This window comes from Vicia villosa, linkage group LG7 (assembly GCF_029867415.1).
Source record: "Vicia villosa cultivar HV-30 ecotype Madison, WI linkage group LG7, Vvil1.0, whole genome shotgun sequence".
NCBI lineage: Eukaryota > Viridiplantae > Streptophyta > Magnoliopsida > Fabales > Fabaceae > Vicia > Vicia villosa.
In genome coordinates, this window is record NC_081186.1 from 56,513,716 (window position 1) to 56,524,504 (window position 10,789).

The window sequence follows — 10,789 nt, forward strand, 5'->3', positions numbered from 1 at the left end:
GTCATTTTATGAAACTACGCGACGCGTGTAGTTTATTTTGGTGTGCTCGCTTTATTTTTCAACACTGTTTGTGGTTGCATTTTTTAGCTGTCAGGGTCTGTTTTATCGGGTATTTTTTTTTGTGATTTTAAGCTTTTCCGGAGGTTTTTATTAAACTTTGTCTCGCGTAGATCACGATGGTATGTTTATTTTATTTTTTTGATCAAGCGCGCGTTCGACTGTTATTCATTCCGGTCTCTCTTTTATCACTAAAAAATAAAATAAAAATATATATACATGTATATACACTATTCCAAGAATCCGTGTTGCTTGTTTTTCTTAAGTTTTCACGTGAGCCTTTTTTATGCTTAATGATGAATAAAAAATATGCAAATCCTTGTTACAAGTCATCTAAATGTCATTGTTTGCTTATAAATCTCAACAAAATAAGTGGTTTACTCCAACATTTCATGCATTATCCAAGTGATCAAAGCTTTGTCCAAGCATTTTCTTAACTTATTATCAACTAGAAACTTGTAACATGCCATAAGATCTTCACATTGATCTCAAATCTTGCAAGAATCGATCTTCATTCACCATGTAAAACCTTGGTCTAACATGTCATTCAAAACTTTTTCCATGATTCAAAGAAGCAATCTAATTTGGATTTGCTAAGAAACTTTGTGAGACAATAGCACCTTAGAAGCTACTAAAATATACAAACTTTTGTACTCTTAACCATTTTCATGGTTTTTCTCCAAAATTCATCAAACAAAAGTTTTATCCATTGAACTATTCTTCAATCATTTTACTATAAATAGAGCCTCATTTCATATCATTTGACACAACAAACCATTTCTCTCCTTGGTAACCAATCAACGCTCATAATAATACTCTCTCCGGTTAAGGTACATATTCATTATTTTTGTTTTCCATGAGTTTCACTGATGTTAGTGGTGGTGCTGTTATTTTTCTTTTTGATCTATCAAGAGTTTTGGATTTGTTTGCCTTGGTATATTGCTTCTATGTTTATAAAGAGATGAGGAATGTTTTTTGAAAGCTACTGTGAAAAGAAATAGATGGATAAGTTTTGTTTTTATTTCTAAGGTTGTGTTTGGAACAAGAGAGAGAAGTATTAAAGAGAGAAGTTGCAAAGAAATAGACTCACTTCTCCTGCTTGGTTGTGCAAAGAAATGTTAAAGAGAGAAACAATATAGGTGGGTCCCACCACATTTTGCTTTCTTCACAAAATAGAGAAGAAAGACAAGAGAAATGTCTATTTCTTCTTGTTTCCAATCATGCCCTTATTCTTACTTGCTGTTTCTTTTCACTTGTTTAGGCAATGTGCAATTAACTTATTCTTATGCTTCTTTTCACTTGTTTAGCCAATGTTCAATTAATTGAGTCCTTTTGTTACATGCTAGCACGTTTTTTTTTTTTATAAAAACAAATAAATAGTATAAATTAAATTATTTTAAATAATTACTAAAATAGTAAACTAATTAATTTAATTTATTAAATTATTATTTGTAATTAAAATACATATTTAAATAGATATTGATAAGAAAATATATTTTTTCAATAACATAAAATTTTGTAATGTTAATTTTTATAATTTAGGGGTATTTTTGTCCTTTTAAAAATTATTGCACTTCTTTCTCTTATATTTCTCTCATACTTCTCTTGTAACAAACAATATATTAAATCTACTCTATTTCTCATCTATTTCTCACTCACTTCTCTCTTCTCACACTCTTTCTCACCTCTTTCTCTCTTCTCATTTTCATCTCACAACCAAACATACCCTAAATGAAGAACGAGAGAGGAAGGATTATAGCTATGTCACTGTTTGTTTTTTCCTAATCATCTTTATCTCAAAATTACAAATTAAAGTTCTTTATATATATATATATATATATATATATATATATATATATATATATATATATATATATATATATATATATATATATATATATATATATATATATATATATATATATATATATATATATATATATATATCAAGTGGGAGCATTTTATGATGAGAGATGAGAGGAATAAATATCAACCATTGAATTCATCAAGAGAGAGAAATTAATAGCCACATTAATGCATTAACCTTCTCTCTCTTAATGAATCCAATGGTTGATATTTATTCCTCTCATCTCTCATTTTAAAATGCTCTCACTTGATATGCTCCCTATATATAGAAGCAAGTACAAGATGAAAAGGCTACAACGTCAAATCTGTCTGACTGACAAATGGAACGTTAGAAGCTACAAAAGACAAAGTCAGCAAAAGTAGTTGAAGCATGGCTCGAGGTAGTTGACAAAAGAGTGAAACATTAAATGCAGTAGTGTATTATTCACGCAAAGCATTAAATGCTACTCAACAGTCACATTTCCTCACTGCCTATATAAAGAAGTTCTGATGCTCAAGCAGCCAAGAACTCTTGCTCTAAGTACCAAAACGCTATCAAAACGCTATCACATAAAAACAAAGAAGAACTTCATCTTCAACCTCACAACTTGTAATATCTTAGTGAGTGTTAGAACTTAATCTTGAGAGAAAAATCACTTGGTGATTATAGCTTATTAAGAAGCACATTAAACTCTTGTAATATTTATTTACATCTTTGTAAAAGGAATTTCCTAGAGTGGTCAAGTTGTGATCTGTATACCTAGAAGACTTAGAAGTTGTCTAAGTGGATAACCATTGTAATCAAGATTGATTAGTGGATTAAATCCTCAATTGAGGTAAATCACTCTGTCAGGGGTGGACTGGAGTAGTTTGGTTAACAACGAACCAGGATAAAAATAACTGTGTGATAATTTTTTATCTACTATTTTAGAAACAACCCTTATTCAATCCCCCCTTTCTAAGTGTTTTTCACTCCTTCAATTGGCATCGGAGCGCCGGTTCTAGGTGTAAACACTTAATCGTGTTAGAGATAAGATTCAGGGAGAAAAGCACAAAATGGTTGATCCGGTTCCAACTCCTACTGACCAAAACAACAATGGTAACAATGGAAGTAATAGCTTCAATGGATTCAATAGACCACCGGCCAGTCTTTGATGGTGAGAACTTTGAATATTGGAAAGATAGACTTGAAAGTTACTTTCTATGTCAGATGGTGATTTATGGGATCTAGTGTTGGATGGTTACAAACATCCAGTATCTACTCAAGGAGTCAAGCTCACTAGACAGGCTATGAGTGATGATCAAAAGAAAGAGTACAAAAATCACCACAAAGCAAGAACTATATTGTTAAATGCCATTTCACATGCTGAGTATGAGAAGATCACAAACAGAAAAACTGCTCATGACATCTTTGAATCTCTGAAGATGACTCATGAAGGAAATGCACAAGTCAAGAAAACAAAAGCTCTGGTTCTCATCCAGAAGTATGAAGCTTTCAGAATGGAAGATGATGAAAACATTGAAGCAATGTTCTCCATATTCCAAACTCTAACTGCTGGATTAAGAGTTCTTGACAAGGGATACATAAAAGCTGATCATGTTAAGAAGATAATCAGAAGTCTTCCCAGAAGATGAGGACCAATGGTTACAACATTCAAGATTACAAAGAATCTTAATGAAGTATCTCTTGAGGAGCTTATAAGTGCACTGAGGAGTCATGACATTGAGTTAGATGCAAATGAGCCTCAGAAGAAAGGTAAGTCTATTGCTTTAAAATCTAAAAATAAACACTGTGCTAACGCTTTTCAGGTAGAAGAAGAAGGATCTGACCATTCAGAAGAAGAAGAAGATGAATTGTCTCTCTTATCCAGAAGGGTGAATAAACTCTGGAAGAGCAAGCAAAGAAGATTCAAGAACTTCAAGAGACCTAGAAAGGGAGAATCTTCTAATCACAGAAGATCTGGGAAGAAGAAGGTAGTGTGCTATGAATGCAAAGAACCTGGACACTACAAGAATGAATGTCCTAAGCTTTAGAGGGAAAAGCCCAGAAAGAAGTTTGAAAAGAAGAAAGGCATGATGACTACATGGGATGACTCTGATTCATCTGATCAAGAGTCAGACTCTGAAGATGAGCAAGCCAACATAGCACTCATGGCAACAGTTGATACTGAAGAAGAATCTACTTCTGATTCATACTCTGATGAGGTATTTTCTGAACTCACTATAGAAGATTTAATTTCCAGCTTATCAGAACTTCTGGAAGTCAAGAGTCAACTCAGTATCAAATACAAAAAACTCAAAAAAAAATTGCATCTGAAACTAAGAGACTTGAAATAGAAAACTCTGAACTAAAAGAAAAAGTTTTAAAATTAACTAAAGATGTTGAAACATCTTCAAGTTCAGACATGTCTATTCCAAGCACTAACAATATTCTGAAAGAATATGACTTGAGCTTCAGAAAGCTCTTATCTAGAGGTATAGGCAGAAGTCAGTTAGCCTCTATGATTTATGGTGTTAGTGGAAACAAAAGGATAGGTATAGGCTTTGAGGGAGAAATCTCATATAAACTTGAACCTGTTGATGAAATGATCATTAAATAAAAACCTCTGTATGAACAGTTCAAGTATGGTCAATCTCATGATATCAAACATAGATCTCATTCTAAAAGTTTCCATATCACACACACAAAGAAATATGTCATTGCACATTCTGGAAAATCTTATGTAAAATCTCAGTTCAATCAGAACGTGAGAAGGACTAACCCCACAGGACCCAAAAGAATGTGGGTACCTAAGGATAAGATAATTCCTGTTGCAGATCTCCTTCACAGTGCAAAAGAAAAACATGTCATGGTACCTGGACTCTGGGTGCTCACGTCACATGACAGGAAGAAGGTTTATGTTCCAAAGTCTGGAACTTAAGTCTGCTGGAGAAGTAAAGTTTGGAGGGAACCAGAAGGGCAAAATCATAGGCTCAGGAACCATATGTATTGGTAATTCTCCCTCTATAACTAATGTTCTTTTAGTAGATGGATTAGCTCATAACTTATTGTCCATAAGTCAATTAAGTGACAATGGTTATGACATAATCTTAAATCAAAAGTCTTGTAAAGCTATTAGTCAGATCTTAAGAACCAACAGGTTACTTGCCTTCTGTCTATTAACGAAGAGCAGTGGGTCTGGCACAGAAGATTGGGTCATGCTAGTTTGAGAAAGATCTCTCAGATTAACAAACTAAATCTGGTCAGAGGACTCCCTAATCTGAAATATAAATCAGATGATCTTTGTGAAGCATGTCAGAAAGTGAAGTTTTCAAAACCTGCGTTTAAATCTAAAAATGTTGTCTCTTCCTCTAGGCCTTTAGAACTTTTGCACATTGATCTTTTTGGCCCAGTCAAAACAGCATCAATCTGAGGCAAGAAATATGGACTGGTCATTATAGACGACTATAACAGATGGACTTTGTTCTTAAAACACAAGGATGAGTCACATTCTGTGTTCTTTGACCTTTGTAATCAGATTCAATCTGAAAAGGAATGTAAAATCATAAAATTCAGAAGTGATCATGGTGGTGAATTTGAGAACAGATTCTTTGAAATTTATTTCAAAGAAAATGGTATTGCCCATGATTTCTCTTGTCCTAGAACTCAACAAAAAAACGGAGTTGTAGAACGAAAGAATAGGACTCTACAAGAAATGGCCAGAACCATGATCAATGAGACTAATATGGCTAAGTATTTCTGGGTAGAAGCAATTAACACAGCTTGTTATATTCAGAATAGAATCTCCATTAGGCCTATTCTAAATAAGACTCCTTATGAATTGTGGAAGAACAGAAAACCCAACATTTCATATTTCCATCCATTTGGATGTGTTTGTTATATTCTGAATACTAAGGATTATCTGAACAAGTTTGACTCTAAAGCTCAGAAGTGTTTCTTTCTTGGATATTCTGAACGCTCTAAGGGCTACAGAGTATACAATAATGAAACTCTGATAGTTGAGGAATTAATCAATATTAGATTTGATGATAAGCTTGGCATTGAAAAGCCAAGGCAGTTTGAGAATGTATCAGAAGATCAAGTTGCAGCGTCTTTAGAGAATCTCAGAATATCTGAAGAGCCAACACTCAGAAGATCTTCAAGAATCAATTCTGCCTATCCAGAAGATGTTATAATTGGAAAGAAAGATGATCCCATCAGAACAAGAGCATTCCTAAAGAACAATGCAGAATGTCAATTTGGTTTAGTATCTTTGATTGAGCCAACTTCTGTTGATCAAGCTCTGGAAGATGCTGACTGGATAATTGCTATGCAAGAAGAGTTAAATCAGTTTATAAGGAATGATGTCTGGGATCTGGTTCCAAGACCTAAAGGATTTAATATCATTGGAACAAAATGGGTCTTCAGAAACAAGCTGAGTGAGAAAGGTGAAGTTATCAGAAACAAAGCCAGACTGGTTGCTCAGGGCTATAGTCAGCAAGAAGGTATTGACTATACTGAAACCTTTGCACCAGTGGCCAGGTTAGAATCTATTAGACTGTTAATTTCTTTTTCCACTCAGAATAACATCACTCTAAATCAGATGGATGTTAAGAGTGCCTTTTTAAATGGCTATATATATGAAGAAGTTTATGTTCACCAACCTCCTGGTTTTGAAGACTTTAAGTCTCCAGAACATGTTTTTAAATTAAAGAAATCATTATACGGTTTAAAGCAAGCTCCCAAAGCTTGGTATGAAAGATTAAGTTCTTTCCTTCTGGATAATGGTTTCACAAGAGGAAAAGTAGACACAACTCTCTTCTGTAAAACCTATAAAAAGGATATGCTAATTTGTCAAATTTATGTTGATGATATTATTTTTGGAACATCTAATGCTACACTTGGAAAGGAGTTTGCTAAGTCTATGCAGGCAGAATTTGAGATGAGCATGATGGGAGAACTCGAATACTTCCTAGGCATTCAGATCAATCAAACTTATGAAGGAACATATGTTCATCAGACTAAGTACGTCAAAGAACTGCTGAAGAAGTTCAATCTATCTGAAAGCAAAGAAGCAAAAACTCCAATGCATCCAACTTGCATATTAGGTAAGGATGGGGTAAGCAAGAAGGTAGATCAGAAGATCTATAGAGGTATGATAGGATCTCTTCTCTATCTGACTGCTTCTAAACCTAATATTTTATTCAGTGTATGCTTGTGTGCTAGATTCCAATCAGATCCTAGAGAATCTCACTTGACTGCTGTTAAGAGAATTCTTAGGTATCTGAAAGGTACTACTAATGTTGGTTTAGTCTACAGAAGATCTGAAGAATACAATTTAGTAGGATATTGTGATGCTGATTACGCTGGAGATAGAGTTGAAAGGAAAAGTACTTCTAGAAGCTGTCAGTTTCTCGGAAGTAACCTGATCTCCTGGTACAGCAAGAAGCAAGCAACAATTGCACTCTCTACTATAGAAGCAGAATATGTAGCTGCTGCTGGATGTAGTACACAGATGCTCTAGATGAAAAGTCAGCTAGAAGACTATCAGATATATGAGAGTAACATTCCTATATTCTATGATAATACTTCTGCTATTTGTTTATTCAAGAATCCTATTTTACATTCTAAGGCTAAACTTATAGAGATTACACATCACTTTATTAAGGACTATGTTCAGAAGGGTGTTCTTTCTTTAAACTTTATAGATACAGACCATCAATGGGCTGATATCTTTACAAAACCCCTTGCTGAAGATAGGTTTAAGTTCATTCTGAAGAACATCGGTATGGATTTATGCCCAGAATGAAGGTGTTGAGATGATCTTATATGTGGATTAGTTTGAAAATGTTGATTTATTTATTTTCTTATTTTATCTATCAGATGTTCTGTTTATGTATGTTCATATGGATATTCTGAAACTGTTATTATTAACGTTTCATGTGTCTAAGTATGATACAAAACTTCTGTTAAAGCAAAATAGTTGTCACCAGCTATTCCAGATGATGACCACGTGTTCATTCTGAAGGGACAAGCATGCATGCAGTTGATGAGACGCCGCCCTAGGTAACTGTGCAAATCTTTTCAAATCTCACGCTATCTCCACTAACGTCTCTCGACATTAAATGTGATTGATTCATATTCTGTAACCGTTGCATTCAGAATCTCATTGCATTTCTTTTTCAAGTCTATGTCTATATAAACCCATCTCATATTCATTTTCTCTCTTTTCACTCCTTCATCTCGTTCATAGTTTATGCATTTCTGTCTTCTTTTCTGTTGTCATCTAAACCCTAAAAGAAAGAAAATCAGAAATCTCAAGTGTTCTTTAATGGCTTCTTCATCTACTCAACACAATGCTTCGTCTTCTCAACAACAACAACATCAGCAACAACAATAAGTTGTTCTCTCTCCATTGAGGACTTGTCTGATTCCGATGGATGAATTAGAAGTTCTTAGTGAAATGATGATTGATTTTGATAATCTACAGGAATACAACCTTCTCTTAAAGAACAACATGTTGGTTCAAGGCTGGGAACCATTCTTCAACCATTTGATTGGACCACTTTACCCATAATTGGTTAAAGAATTTTGGATTCATGCAACACTTATGCCAAAGGCAATTCTTTCTTTCATCTGTGGCCAAGAGATCTCCATTACAGAAAATCTGATAAAAATATTGCTGGGTCTGGAAGGTTGTGAAGGTGCTTCTAGAGCTATCCTAGGCAGAACAGATTGGGATGCTGTCTATGCTGAAATCTTCAAATCTGGAAAAGTCTCTACTAGTATCAAGGATTTGAAGGATCCCTACAGAATATGGGCCAAGATCCTTCTGGGTTGCATCTACCACAGAAAGGCAACTGTATCTCCCAACTACATCAATCAAGAACAACAATACATTTTGTATTATATTGGAGCGAGAAGGTGGATCTTCCTAATATTTTGTTTATCCACATGTGGAATCATGTGAGGGACTCTATAGAGCAAGCTAGATTGAAGACTCCTAAGATCAGAAGGAACATCATTCTCTTTGGAAGGTTTATCTCTGATATTTTAATTAAGACTGGATTGGTTGATGATTTGGTGAATGCTGGAACTATTAAAGATTTGTATGCAACGTGTGGGAGCACTATGAATGCTCACACTCTGAAGAAGATGAAGATGATAGAGACCATTACCGCTACTCCCAGAGTGGTAAATGAGATCTTGACCAGAAGGATTCCTGCTCTGGCTGATTTTGAGATGTTCTTCAAGAATGAGCATCCTAACATTGTCCTCTTCTATCTGGAAAAGTGTCAAAAGGAAGGCTCTGAGTTTGATCCTGTATGGGTAGGCAACAGAGTGCTTTCCACTTTAGCTGATCAAAAGCAGATGGAAGAGAAAGAAAAGGAGAAAGAGAAGAAGAAAAAGGAAAAGAAGGAAAATAAAGAAAAGAAAAAGGAGAAGAAAGAGAAGAAGGAAAAGACAGAAGAAAATAAAGAAAAGAAAGAAGAGAAGAAGGAAAAGGAAGAAAAGAAGGAGAAGAAGAGAAAGTTTGTTGGAGACAGACCATCAAAGCCTCAGAAGAAGAAGAAAAAATCTTCAGGTATCTCTATAACTGAATCTGTTCCTATTCCTATTTTACATTCTAAACATATATCAACAAAATATCAACCAGAAAAATCACCAGAAATTCATCCTCAAATCACCAAACAAGCCTCTAAATCTCCATCTTCTGCTTCCTTCAAATCCAAAGGCAAACAGCATATCCTTAACTCTGAACCCATTCTTAACCGAAAACCTCTAAACACCATCTTTCTAGATGAAAACATTTTTACTTCTGCTCAACCTCCACCTTCTGAAACTCAACATCAACCTTCTGACCCCAAACCAGTTGTTGACACTCCAGTGTTCTGTAACTTTAATCTTCCTTCTTCACCATCATCATTATCATCTGACTCATTCTTTCGTAACCCTCGCCCCTTTAAACCTACACCTCAAAATCCTTCACCTCCACCAGTTATTGTAGTCCTAGACTCTAACAACGAATCAGAATCCTCCCTTCAACCATCCTCTTCAAACGCCTCTCTTTTGTTTGAAAGAGTTTCTGAACCTTATTCCATCTCCAACCCAAAAGATCCAATAACCATTGTCAGAACCAACCCTCCTCCACCTTCTGTTGATATGCGTTTTGAGCTGTTAAAACAAAAGGTGCGAACAGGGTTAGAGTATCTGAAGGTTTCCCATGACTCCAAGCTGGATTATGTGGCTGCTGGAAAGCTTTCTCTAAAGATGTGCAAGCAGAGTTTCTGGATCTCCAGAATGATTGTCTTGCTGCTGCTCCTGGTCCTGTTGGACTGGCTCTGGAGTATGGAAATAGCAAGTACTTTTATCCCATCAAGGATTTCAATCCTCTAGAAGAAGTTCCTTTTGTTGATGATCTGGCTGTGGATTCTGATGATATGGAAGTAGACAATCCTCTGCCTCTGGTTGTCTGGACTTATAAGCCTCTGGTTCCTTATCCTCTTTCAGTTCTGATTGGAGATTTTCAAACGTTGTTTGAATGGTTCCAGGAGAATCCTCTTGAGGAGAATCCTGGTGAGGAGAATCATGCTGAAGAGGAACCTGTTGCTAATAATCAAATGATTCCAGCTTCTAGTGTTCCTACTGCTATTTAGGAAAACCCTGTTGTTTCTTCTGTTGGCCCTTCAACGTCTGTTTTGGTGGAAACTTTGAAGGAACTTGTCATACCCCAAAATTTTCCCATCATATTTACTCATATTTCAGTCCATCTGACCTTCAAATACTCAAAGATACACAAGAAGGAAGCATACAGTCTATCTCCTAACGACAACCCTCCAACTAGGGTTTTGCTCCTCTCAAAGAAAAGCCAGGTTCTGATACCTACAATGGACTCCATGGCCTCCC